This window comes from Watersipora subatra, chromosome 10 (assembly GCF_963576615.1).
Source record: "Watersipora subatra chromosome 10, tzWatSuba1.1, whole genome shotgun sequence".
Taxonomy (NCBI): Eukaryota; Metazoa; Bryozoa; class Gymnolaemata; order Cheilostomatida; family Watersiporidae; genus Watersipora; species Watersipora subatra.
The window spans coordinates 44,468,309-44,480,185 of record NC_088717.1 but is presented as its reverse complement, the minus strand read 5'-3'; the positions used below and the strand labels follow the sequence as shown (position 1 = coordinate 44,480,185).

The 11,877-nt window shown below is 34.7% G+C and overlaps 1 protein-coding gene across 6 annotated transcripts in view; it reads left to right on the top strand.

Moving 5' to 3' along the window:
* Positions 1-9,318: 9,318 nt before the first annotated feature.
* Positions 9,319-11,877, top strand: part of LOC137405857 (testis-specific gene 10 protein-like) — a 41,811-nt gene continuing 39,252 nt past the window's right edge. For all 6 annotated transcript variants that reach the window (XM_068092288.1, XM_068092286.1, XM_068092284.1 and 3 more), the window contains exon 1: positions 9,319-9,377. The gene's annotated coding sequence lies outside the window, so the exon portion shown is untranslated. The remainder of the gene's footprint in view (positions 9,378-11,877) is intronic.

Genomic DNA, 11,877 nt, shown 5'->3' with positions numbered 1-11,877 from the left:
TAATTCTTACTCACCTTTAAAGAAGCTATCTATTGGCCCATGCCTTTTCATTATGAACTGAAAGAAACAATGAAGAAGCTAGTATATTGAGCAAGAATTTATTCAAAACTACCATCTAGAACACAAGAGAAGAATCCAAGCAATGAGCAATCTTAAGCTATTCGAGGATTTCAAAGGGCGGCCGACACAGGGTCCTGTCGATTGTGTCGGTTGATAGAAAACTGATCGGTTCTCAGGTTTTTAGCAAAATAATCTAGTTGATATGCTATAATAGCAAAAAAACTAACTGAAGAAATTAAAGATCAGTAGCGTGATTCTTTTGTCCCGAAAATGCGCACTGTTTTCAGTGTAAAGAACTCGAGCTAATATAAGTTCGGAAAGAAAAGGAAAAAAGAAAACGTTGTGTGAATATTTCACTTCATTCCGATTTTACTGCATTTAATAAAATATGAGCAACCTTATAAGAGGGGGTACACCTCCTAGGGAGTACACCCACTAATTCTTTTTAGGGATATGCCCTACTCCTGCGTACCCCCCTATTTCGAACACTGCTCCCTCCTTCCCCTCAGATTACTTATAAAACGCGTTGCCTTGTTCTGGACCATTTCAAGCAATTGTACATAATTATTTCTTTTTGCTCGGGTCCCATACCTCAAGAGCAAACTCCATTTTTGGTCGACATAAGGTTTTATATGCGATTAATTTGATTTTAGGTGGTGCTGATGAGATATTTCGTCTGAGCATGCCGAGAGTCTGAACAGCCTCTGAATGTTTTTTGACTATATGCTCACTCCAATTAAAATCATTTGTTATTGTAAGTCCTAAATATTTGATACTGTTTACAGTGTTTAAAACTACATTGTTTAATCTATATTTTAAATTTTGGATGTTAACAGCTTTGGTATTTTCCAAAATTATTATTGAACACTTAGAGGTATTAAAATACATTTGCCATTCACCCGCCCATCTCTCCAGGCTATCCAAGTCCTTCTGAAAATCCTCCACAGGAGATGAACTAGTAATCGGGCAGTGTACTAATGCGTTATCCGCATACAATCGTATTGCGGATGTCAGAGTAAGCCCTATGTCATTGATATACAATAAAAACAGCTGGCCTAAGGACCGAGCCCTGGGGTACTCCTGAAGTTACCGTTTCAACATCTAAAAAAATTCCATTTAAAACTACTCTCTGGCTTCTGCCCGATAAAAAGTCTAGGATCCAGGAAAGAATATCACTTGAAAAACCAAAATAAAAAAATGTTATACTTTTTTATAATCATAACATTATGACCGTTATCACTCTTGGTTTATGTTCTATTTTATGAATGACGCTCGTGGAAGATAACTGCGACGACGGTTGATTAGGCTCCCTGAAAACAGAGTTGTGTGAAACTCAAACATGGTGTACCACTGTTGATTTTTCTTTTAATTTTAAAACCATCAGTAAAGTCAACCCTAAAATATTTTTTAAATAAATATGTTTTTAGTCATAACTGCTGTGGTATTGTTGCATTTGGCTGTTCAGTGGCTAAAGGTAGACTTGAAGAAGTGTGGTTTTACTTGTAGTCTATTTTTGTTAACTTGCTTCAGAATGACCCCCCTCCCCCATGTCAAGAACAAAACACGTAACACAACATAAGCAAGGAAAGACAACACTTAGAGTAAAGCCATAGTAGTTCCACTACATATCTCCTTATGGGATATGAAACACAACAAATGCAACTTGCACTGTGTATGGCAAAAACAAGAAATAGAATACAGAATGAAAATGGTTATCAGTAGAATTTGTCTCAGTACACAAAGTACATCATAGGACATATATGTCATGATTATCCGAGGGATGTTTAGTAGCTTTCTTTTACAAGATATGGTGGTGGCTTGCGATCATGTCACGGTCTACTGTTAATGTTCACAGACTGAATGTCTTCGCCCCTTTTTCGGTATATCTACTGGTCTACACTGTAATTTAGCTGTTGTGATTATCTGAGGGAGCTGTCATTGGAATAAGAGCTGATCTGTTTTGGCGTATTGTGTTGTCTGCTTAATTCGTTATAGTGTAGGAATGAGGAGCTATCTGTCGTAAGACTACTCCTATGGCCATATGATCCCGGATGCATACTTTTTGACCTGGTTTCAACACCCGGAAGGTCTATAGCACAATGGCGTTTGTTGTAATTGTTCTGCTGCATACTTGTACTTGTCATTCTCATGGCTGCAAATGTATTGTTGATCGGCGAGAGCAGGTGTAAGGTGATCCGGAAGAAAAGGTACACAATTTTTCGGCTCATCAGTAGCTGTGAGGGAGAGGATCCATTCTCGAAAAGGGTTGATTGATAAATCAGCTGAGCTGCGGAAAGGTCTCCTGTCTTAACCATGAGGCGTTTCATGGTGCCAACTGCATGTTCTGCCTCCCCTGTAGCTCGTGGATATCAGAGCGATGAAGTAATAAGTTTTAAATTGTTGTCTCTTACATATTGTTCAAAACTTGTGATGCAAACTGAGGACCGTTGTCTGATACTATATAGTCTGGGAATGCATGTGTTGCAAAGATTTTGTCTAAGATGGCTACTGTGCTAGATGAAGTCTGGTTCTTGGTGGTTTCATGAACCTCAATCCAACGACTGTAGTAGTCTACAATCAGAAGGTAGACTTTCCCATGTACTTCAAACAGATCCATTCCAAGTCTCTCCCACGGGCCATCAGGGAAGGAACTGGGTGCCAGTGTCTCTTTTGGAGTAGGGATGTTGTTGGCAGATGTTGCATTGACAAACTACCACTTCTATGTCACCACTCATACCTGGCCACCATATATCTCTCCTTGTTTGTGTTCTACATCTCGCTATGCCCTGATGATCTTCATGTACAAGATTGAGCATCTCCAGCTGAAGACCGCCAGGTATCACGAGTCTCCCATCATAAAGCAACACTTCCTCATCTACAGTCAGATTACCCTGATGATCAAAATCAGGTGCAAGTGATGAATGTTCACCTTTGTAGGCTGGCCAGCCACGTTGACAGAATTATATTGCCTTTCGCAGGATTGGCTCATCATTCTGAGCGTCACGTATGTTATTCACTGATGAGTTTAGTGTGAACACCTTATTATTGAAGTATTCCACTTCATCAATGAACTGAACCTTGCTAACAGTAGTCAGCACTCTATTGGTTCTTAATAGATAGTCTGCTACATGGCGTTTCATTCCTTGAACATAAGTAACTGTGGGAGAGTACTTCATCAGACGAAGACGAAATCGAAGACCTCGGGCCAGCATGTCAGCAAGATTCTTCGAATTGAGCAGTGTGACTAAAGGCTTGTGGTCTACCTCTACAGTGAACATTAGCCCGTGTAAGTACTAATTTAAGGACTGCATCTCTCCCTTCAACCTCTGTTAAAGATCTTGAAGCAAAGCTGACTGGTTGGCGTGTACCATCAGTTTGAATCTGAAGCAAGGCAGCTCCTAACCCGCTGTTACACACATCCATGACGAGTACTGTCTGAAGTTTTGGATCGTTTGCAGCAAAAACTTCGTTAGAAGCCAGTATTCCTTTCAGTCTTGTGAATGCATCCTACTTGGCAGTGCCCCTGACCCTCTCTTAGAGTAACTGGCGAATCGGTACCATGAGCTCCACTTGATTGGAGACAAACTTCACTAGCTGATTCAACATACCATTTAGGCGTCTGATGTTTGGTTGGTGATCCCACCGCTGCCATCATGTAGTATTATTGGGTTTGGCTCTTCAGTGGCTAAAGGTAGACTTGAAGAATTGCGGTTGACTCGTAGTTTATTTTTGTTAACTTGCGCCCAGAATGACTCCCGCAACAACATAAGCAAGGAAAGACAACACTCAGAGTAAAGCCAGCCTAGTTCCACCACCACAACTGCTGTTAAATTAAACATTTTGGTCATGTTTTTTAGCTGCTTACTATTTTCTGTGTATCGTATAATTTCTGTAATCGTGTAATTAATACCAGGCTGTAGCACTTCTTTTCTTGTCCTTTACTTTATCTCACTTTTTTTAGCTGTAGCTACACACACACCTACTTATATTAAAACCTGCTCTGTAAAATTGCTAGCTGGCTGAGTCACAACACCTTTCATAGCAGGCTGCCTGATTCCTCTGTACTTAAATTTGTTTGAAAATTCCAGGAACTCCTATTTGGTGTAAACTTATTTTTTCTTATAGTTTGTTTTAAGAATCATAGTTTCAGACACAAATTCTTCAAGTGCAGTTTTAAAACTGTAGAGTGTATTGCGACAGTTATATAAATGATAACATCAAAACAAACTATGCAAATTTTCTGTCATGTCTGGCAATGAAAAATTGTGAGTTGGTGAATTTAATTTACAAGATGGCGTAGTCTATATATCTTCATACTATTCACGCAGCTTGAATAGTATTCTGAAGTAGCTTGAATCCTTTTCTGCTTTTAGAGTTTTGTTATGAAACGCTACATAATGACTTTTCTAGTTCATATTAAATTTTGTATTTCAGTATCATTAAAATGATGTAATTGAGAAAGACATTAGTAGATATTGCATCTGACAACTGAATCTCAAAGAACAGATGCAATCTTATCAAGTTGTTTCAATATTTAGGCAAACATCAAACTACCATAGAATGCATTATGACTAAAAACACATTTATCTAATAGAACATTTTTAGAAATATCATAGGGGCAATAGCTTGGTACCTTCAACGCTGGTGATTGAGCTACCTTAGGATACTACCATAGCCACTTAAAGCATAGGCTCTAAAATACTATAGGAATAGTATAACAATAACTCGTAACATAGGTATTAAAAGTTTCATAAGACAGAAGTACATAATCAGGTTTGTTCTTGCTAGTACAAATATTTTGCTTAGATTGGTTGAATGAAAATCTATGACAAACAACATTGAAAAGCTGTTACAATTCCCCCAAATTCAGTTACCTTCTTAGTACAATGATTTGCATTCGTGCTCACCTTCAAAAGCTGTAACGTTAATTACTAAAACTTACACCTTGAATTTTTTATACGTGTGTTAAACATTATTAGAGTTCTTACTATATAGCATTTGGACCAAATCCTAACTTATGTTTGATTGACTGCATTATGTCACGCCTTGGCTTTGGTGGCAGGTCCAAATATAGAATTGTCTTATGTTATTATTAAAAATTGGAACTGTTTAAGGTAACATCTTTAAGTGGAGGTAATGAAAACAGTTACTCTGAAGTTTAGAGGTCACAACTGTACATATCCAAATCAATTTTAGAAATGCCTCAAGTTTTCTTCGACAATGTGAAACACTTAAAAAGCAAAGCCGCTAGTTTAGACATGTTCATCAAATCCTGAAATCTTGAGCTTTTGCTAAATAAAGCAGAGATATTCAAGTCCTTTGTATTTTACTTGGTTTCAAATACATTTATCCAAGTTTGAGCCATTGCAAAATTGCTCAAAAATATATATATTCTTAAGTATATATAAATATACTGTACATGTGCCGTATGTGTACTGTGTATCTAATGTGCATCTTCTGTATATCTACGGTAAATTTACTGTACATCTACTATTCCTCTACTGTTTATCCACTTTTCGTCTACTATTGATCTACTATTCGTCCACTGATCATCTACTGTTCATCTACTATTCATTCACTGTTCATCTACTGTTCATCTACTGTTCATCTACTGTTCATCTACTATTCTTCCACTGTTCATCTACTGTTCAACTATTGTTCATTTACTATTCATCCACTGTTCGTCTACTATTGATTTACTCCGCAACTGTGGGTTCCACAGTCTTAATGCTTTCTCAGGTTTTTGAAAATATTATACTATAAAATTTAGTGATGAGTCAGGAGTTCTGGCGAAATCTGGTTAACAAAATAAAAATTGTTTTTTGACCGCTAAATATCAGATGAACTGGCAGAATCGTCAGCTAACATCTAGCTACCCATAAACTATATAGTTGCTTACACTGCCAGATACTTTCTCTCATTTTAAAGATGAATGAGCACACAACTTTTTGTAATACGTATAAGGTGTATAAGGTGTAACGTATATGTTGTGGTATTACTGTGAACAGTTCTAGTGACTTTGCATTGGTGAAGATTACAATCATTTTTATCACGAGATTGTATTGAAGTCACAGTTGCATTCGCTATACATTTGAATTATTTGACTACGTAAGTCAAATAATTCAAATGTCCCATGTCACATAGACAATTCACATGTCCCATGTCACGTGACAATGTCCCATTGTCACGTGTAGATTCAAAGCGGTCATGATGCTTAGTCGCTGTACACTAGATAAATGCTACTTTGGAAATGGTTTTTGATTCTGTAGTATCTTTAGCACCAGAAACTCTTTAGCAGTCGCTCAAATCAATCTTATCATTTGTGTCACCTTGGTCATATGTATTTTATAGGATGAATTTTAATAATATTGGACCACAAAATAGTATTGTGATCACCATTGTCATAACTCCTTCTTGGTATATAGCTTTAGCTCAAACCTTTTGAGGACACACTGTATGATTCTAGTGAGAGGCACCTCGATCTCTATGGCTGTAATTCTATTTCCTGCACTTGATACTGTGGTGTGCAATATAAACTGGACGTTCTTTGTTTATGGAAAAAATTTCTCAAACCTTTTTATAATTTGCTGTTCCTGCTTTTGTTACTTGTAAATAAACATAAATTATATCACTAGATTCAAAATCTTGTCAAAATTCAGAATATTCAATCAAATAATCTGCAGGATACACCCAAATCTGATTAGATTCAGTTTCTGGAGCCAATGAAATAAAAATGATTGGATTGCATATCACCAGGTTTTATGAGATGCTTTATTGTTTCTAAAATTTGTACTTTAATGCCGATCTAAAAGTTGTTCAAACTATATGACTTGAAATAAGCAAACAAAAATTTATGTGGGGGATCATATCTGTACAGATTGTTATCTTCAACCAAAAACAATGGAATATTTGGAATTTAGCTTGCTTAATCATTCCAAAACATAATTTTACATCCGCTCGGTTCACATATTTGAAATCAGAACAAAATGAGGATTAATCCCACGACCAAACACGAGCGAAGCGATTGGTTGGGAGATTTATAATAAATGCATATGTGCACACAATTCCCGAAAAATTATCCGTTAACGGCCGTCACCAAACCCTTGTACCGAAATTTCTTCAACAAATTTAACCATTTTTCTGTAGAGTCGTTTAAAAATAATAATGATACAAAACACATACATGTATAAACCTATTTAAATATGTTACCAAGTCTTTGAAAGGTTACCGTAACATCCTAAAACTAACTCATCTGCCCGGATTATACATAAATAGACAGATTAATTTGGCCAAAAAACACGATAAAAACTTGCCAAGCTGTTTCCAATCAAAATGAAGACCAGCCAACGAAACGTCAATAAGGCCGTGCGACAAATAGTAAAACTATTAAGTCGTGCGCATTTCACGAAAAAAACATGCACATCTCACCAGTCTATAGCATTGTCTAATTGTCGAAGGTTTCTGTAATTAACGTAAAAGTACTGAAAAGTTATCATTTCTTTTTTGCCGATTCTACGGGACTCTGACATTTTGAACACTTATAACGAGTACTTTGGTATTCCAACTGATGTCCAAAACAGTGAAAGTAGAGGAAATGACGATGATATTTTTCTAACGATTCTTACAATATTACCTATAAAATTATTACAATATTTAATTGTAAGAATAATTATTCGATTTTATAAAATTTAGTTATAAGAATAGTCATTCAAATTTACAAGATCGAAGTATATAGTGACCGATGGTGTGCAATATGTTACCGTTATTATTTTCTAAAGATTTTGTTGATGGTACTACGGCTGTGCTCAATATTGCGGTACTGCCAAGCCGTTTTTAATATCTGCAAAATTAAGTAATAGGCCTACATTTTCTTATAGATATACATGTACATCTATTTCTATGACAACCAGCTAAAATCTGTCTAGATTTTTAAATTCAGCATAATTCTTTAGATATAAATACAGAAATCTAGATAAATATCACTTTTTGATATTGGTTGCTATGACCAATGATATACAGCCCCCAGCTATATACAGTCAAACATGGATAACTCGAACTTCACGGGACTGAGCGAAAGTGTTCGAATTATCAGAGCGTTCAAGTTATCAGAGCACGGTCACAAGTCCATGTATTTACTTATTTATTAGTAGATACATGTACATATACAAACTATAATATAAATCAAAAGCACAAATGGCTTGTTTCAAATTAAATGCTTCTAATGTAAAGTTTAAAACGTTTTTATCAACAAGTATAGAGATTTTTCTATCACTTGAGATTGGTTTGTTGTTTGAGGTGATGTTATTGCCAGGACGTTTTTTAGATTGACATTGGCAAAACTTGATCGTTGCTGAAATGCTCAAAAGAAAAGACATCTTTTTCTTTTGAGCGTTTTACCCACGATCATTTTTGCCGATTTTTCTTGAAGTTTATGCAAAGATTACCTCACTCTACCTTGCTTCCGAAGGGCGATCGCTAAGCGGATGTTTGGTATAAATCAAATTTCACCAAACCTTTAGAAAAGTCGTTGACAGAAATATTTTGCCGATGGTGGTAATAACGACGCTTATGAATTACAAAAAGTTGAGGTTTACCTCTATGGCTTGGAATAAAGTGATTTTCTAAAGCGATAACAACCGTTTCGGTAGCCGTTGGGCAAAAAACATTTCGATTTAACAGTGTTGAGTTCGAGTTATCTATAGCAATTTATCATTACGTGGGAACGGACCAAAGAAACCGTTTGAATTAACCATGTGTTCGAGCTATCCGTGGGCGAGTTATCCATGTTTGACTGTATATATATATATTTACATATATATATGTATATTACACAGCAGCTCGCTATTTTACTTCTAATATTGCATTTCTCCTATTGCAGGGAGAGATATAAACATATAATCTTTTCCTTTCATTATTGCTGTTTGTTGTACATAATAACACCCAGTACACTACACCTACCATTTCAGCTACCATTGCAGTTCTCCTATTGCACTGCAGTGCCATTTGACTGCTAACATTGCATTTTTCAACCAGCAGCACCCTTTCTTTTTCCATTATCACTTTGGTCGTGGGCTGTATGGCAGGGGAATTTCTAGTTTAATATATAATTTATGGCTATTGACTTAATTCACAAGGAGTAACCATGTCATAAGTGAGAATTTTAGTTTCCCAAAAAAGGGATCCAGTTTATTATGCACACCACTGTAATTACACTTCAGTAACAGTACTAACAATTTAACTATTGTCTTTTACTGTTTCAGCATTTTCTAACGAATGCCATTGAAGATAAGATGATGCGAACAACTGCATACACCAAGGTCAGAACTTCCAAAGATCGGTGTCGATCAGTTAGTTGGTGTTTCATACATTGGTAGTTTAACTCAATATGTTGTTTTTGAGAAGTTGGTGAGCCGATATGACAATATCTTTTGGCAAACGTTAAACTATAAAGTTTTGTGCATAAAGCATCCAAATGAACTTCATTAAAAAATTTGTTAGGTCAAATTGAAAAAGACCTAACAAAAAAAATTAATATGTACCTTCAGAAACCTCTTCAAAGAGTTGTATTACGGTGATAAATATACTTATGGTCAGATACTGACTAATTTACTTCATGTATCCAAGTAACAACAAGTATAAACAAGTATAAACAAGTAATAATAAGTAACAACAAGTATAAACAAGTAACAACAAGTATAAACAAGTTAACAACAAGTATAAACAAGTAATAAAAAGTATAAACAAGTAACAACAAGTTAACAACAAGTATAAACAAGTAACAACAAGTTAACAACAAGTCTAAACAAGTAACAAAAAGTATAAACAAGTAACAAAAAGTATAAACAAGTAACAACAAGTATAAACAATTAACAACAAGTATAAACAAGTAACAACATGTATAAACAATTAACAACAAGTATAAACAATTAACAACAAGTATAAACAAGTAACAACATGTATAAACAATTAACAACAAGTATAAACAAGTAACAACAAGTTAACAACAAGTATAAACAAGTAACAACAAGTATAAACAAGTAACAACAAGTATAAACGAGTAACAGAAAGTTAACAACAAGTATAAACAAGTAACAACAAGTATAAACGAGTAACAGAAAGTTAACAACAAGTATAAACAAGTAACAACAAGTATAAACAAGTAACAACAAGTATAAACAAGTAACAACAAGTTACCAACAAGTATAAACAAGTAACAACAAGTATAAACAAGTAAAAAGTATAAACAAGAAACAACAAGAATATACATGTATGCTCAACTTAATTGATAGAACTCCTGATTTCTGTCTTTTTATTTTATTTTCATTTGGCATATAATGAAAAACATCACTTAGTTGATAATTACCAGTGCCAATAGAATGTTATACATATATACAAACCGAGGCTCCAGCAGACAAAATGCAGCTATTGGTATACCATTGCATAACTGTCACACGTATGTTTGCATGATATGTATGTTGCCTCTTGTTTAAAACTTGAGACATTTGTTGAAAATGTTCACAGTTCAATTGTAAAGCTAACAGCGTATGACATATGTTGTTAGCTTTAAAATTGACAAATTGGAAAGCAAACTGGTGCAAATTTGAATATTCAACCACCAAACCGCCATGGAAAGATTTCCGTGATTTGCATTTGTTGCCTGTACAAAATTAGTTGAACTTTTTGATGGCTCTATTCTGGTCGCCAAAAAGTTTAATTCATCTGCATCATTTTGAAAATAAACGTATTTATATATCATATTCTAGATTCAAGTTATAAAACTTTTAGTTTTTAATTATAAAGTCTAGTGATTAGTGCCTAATCAAATAATTTTAAATTTATTAAAAGAAGCCAACACTGCAAACCAATTACAACGAATATTCTTGGTCAATGTCAGTTTCTTGATACACTACTTACTAAAATAGATCAGAAACGATCTGAGTCTAAATATACTTTAAAGTTCAGTTCTTAGAATGCATTTGATTATCGAGTATAATAGTTGGTTTCTACTAAATACTTCTTGATATTTTGGCAGATGACATGGATAACACCAGCCAGTACATTAATAAAATCATAAATGAAGAAATTTGCTAAAGATTATAGTAATTGGGCAATGTTTATTTTATATCATGTCTATTCTGTTGAACTATCACATATCTCTTGCCATCCACTATGAAGTTTCACTCTGATGAAGTTACAAAAACACACCAGAGGGCTGTGTGTAGTTTCTCTAAAAACACTTGGGAAATACTAGTACAATTTTTTTTAGCTAAAAAACTAATGAGTCTTGATGTAAGTTTGCTTATTTTAAATAAAGTTCTACCCCAGTATTATCTAATATGATTTGTAAATTTATAGTCTTTATTGATTTAATAATTTTTGACTAGCACGGAACTTTTCACTAGCCGGTGATCTAGCCTCATATACAGACATCTGTATTCATGTTATGCATATTCTTAATTTTAATTTGTATTAAAAGAACATCTTAAAAGTTCTTTTTGCTTGTTTCTTTGATAAAATTCTTTACCACACAATAACACTTTGTATGACTCCCCGTTAAACATAAAGAGAGGTTTATGTTTGTCACTATCTGCCTTACAAGGCCTCTGATAATTTTGGATTAGTTGATGTGGAATTACTGCGTGTTAAACATTATCAACGTAATCTAGCAAGTATACAGGAGGCTAAGTATAGACTTTTATCTATTTTCATAACAGCAATTGTCATCTAAATTTATTTAGGTGAAACATCTTTTCACGGCTTTCAAATGTTTAAATCAAGCATAACATGATTATATGGTAAGGAGCTGTTGCGTGTATG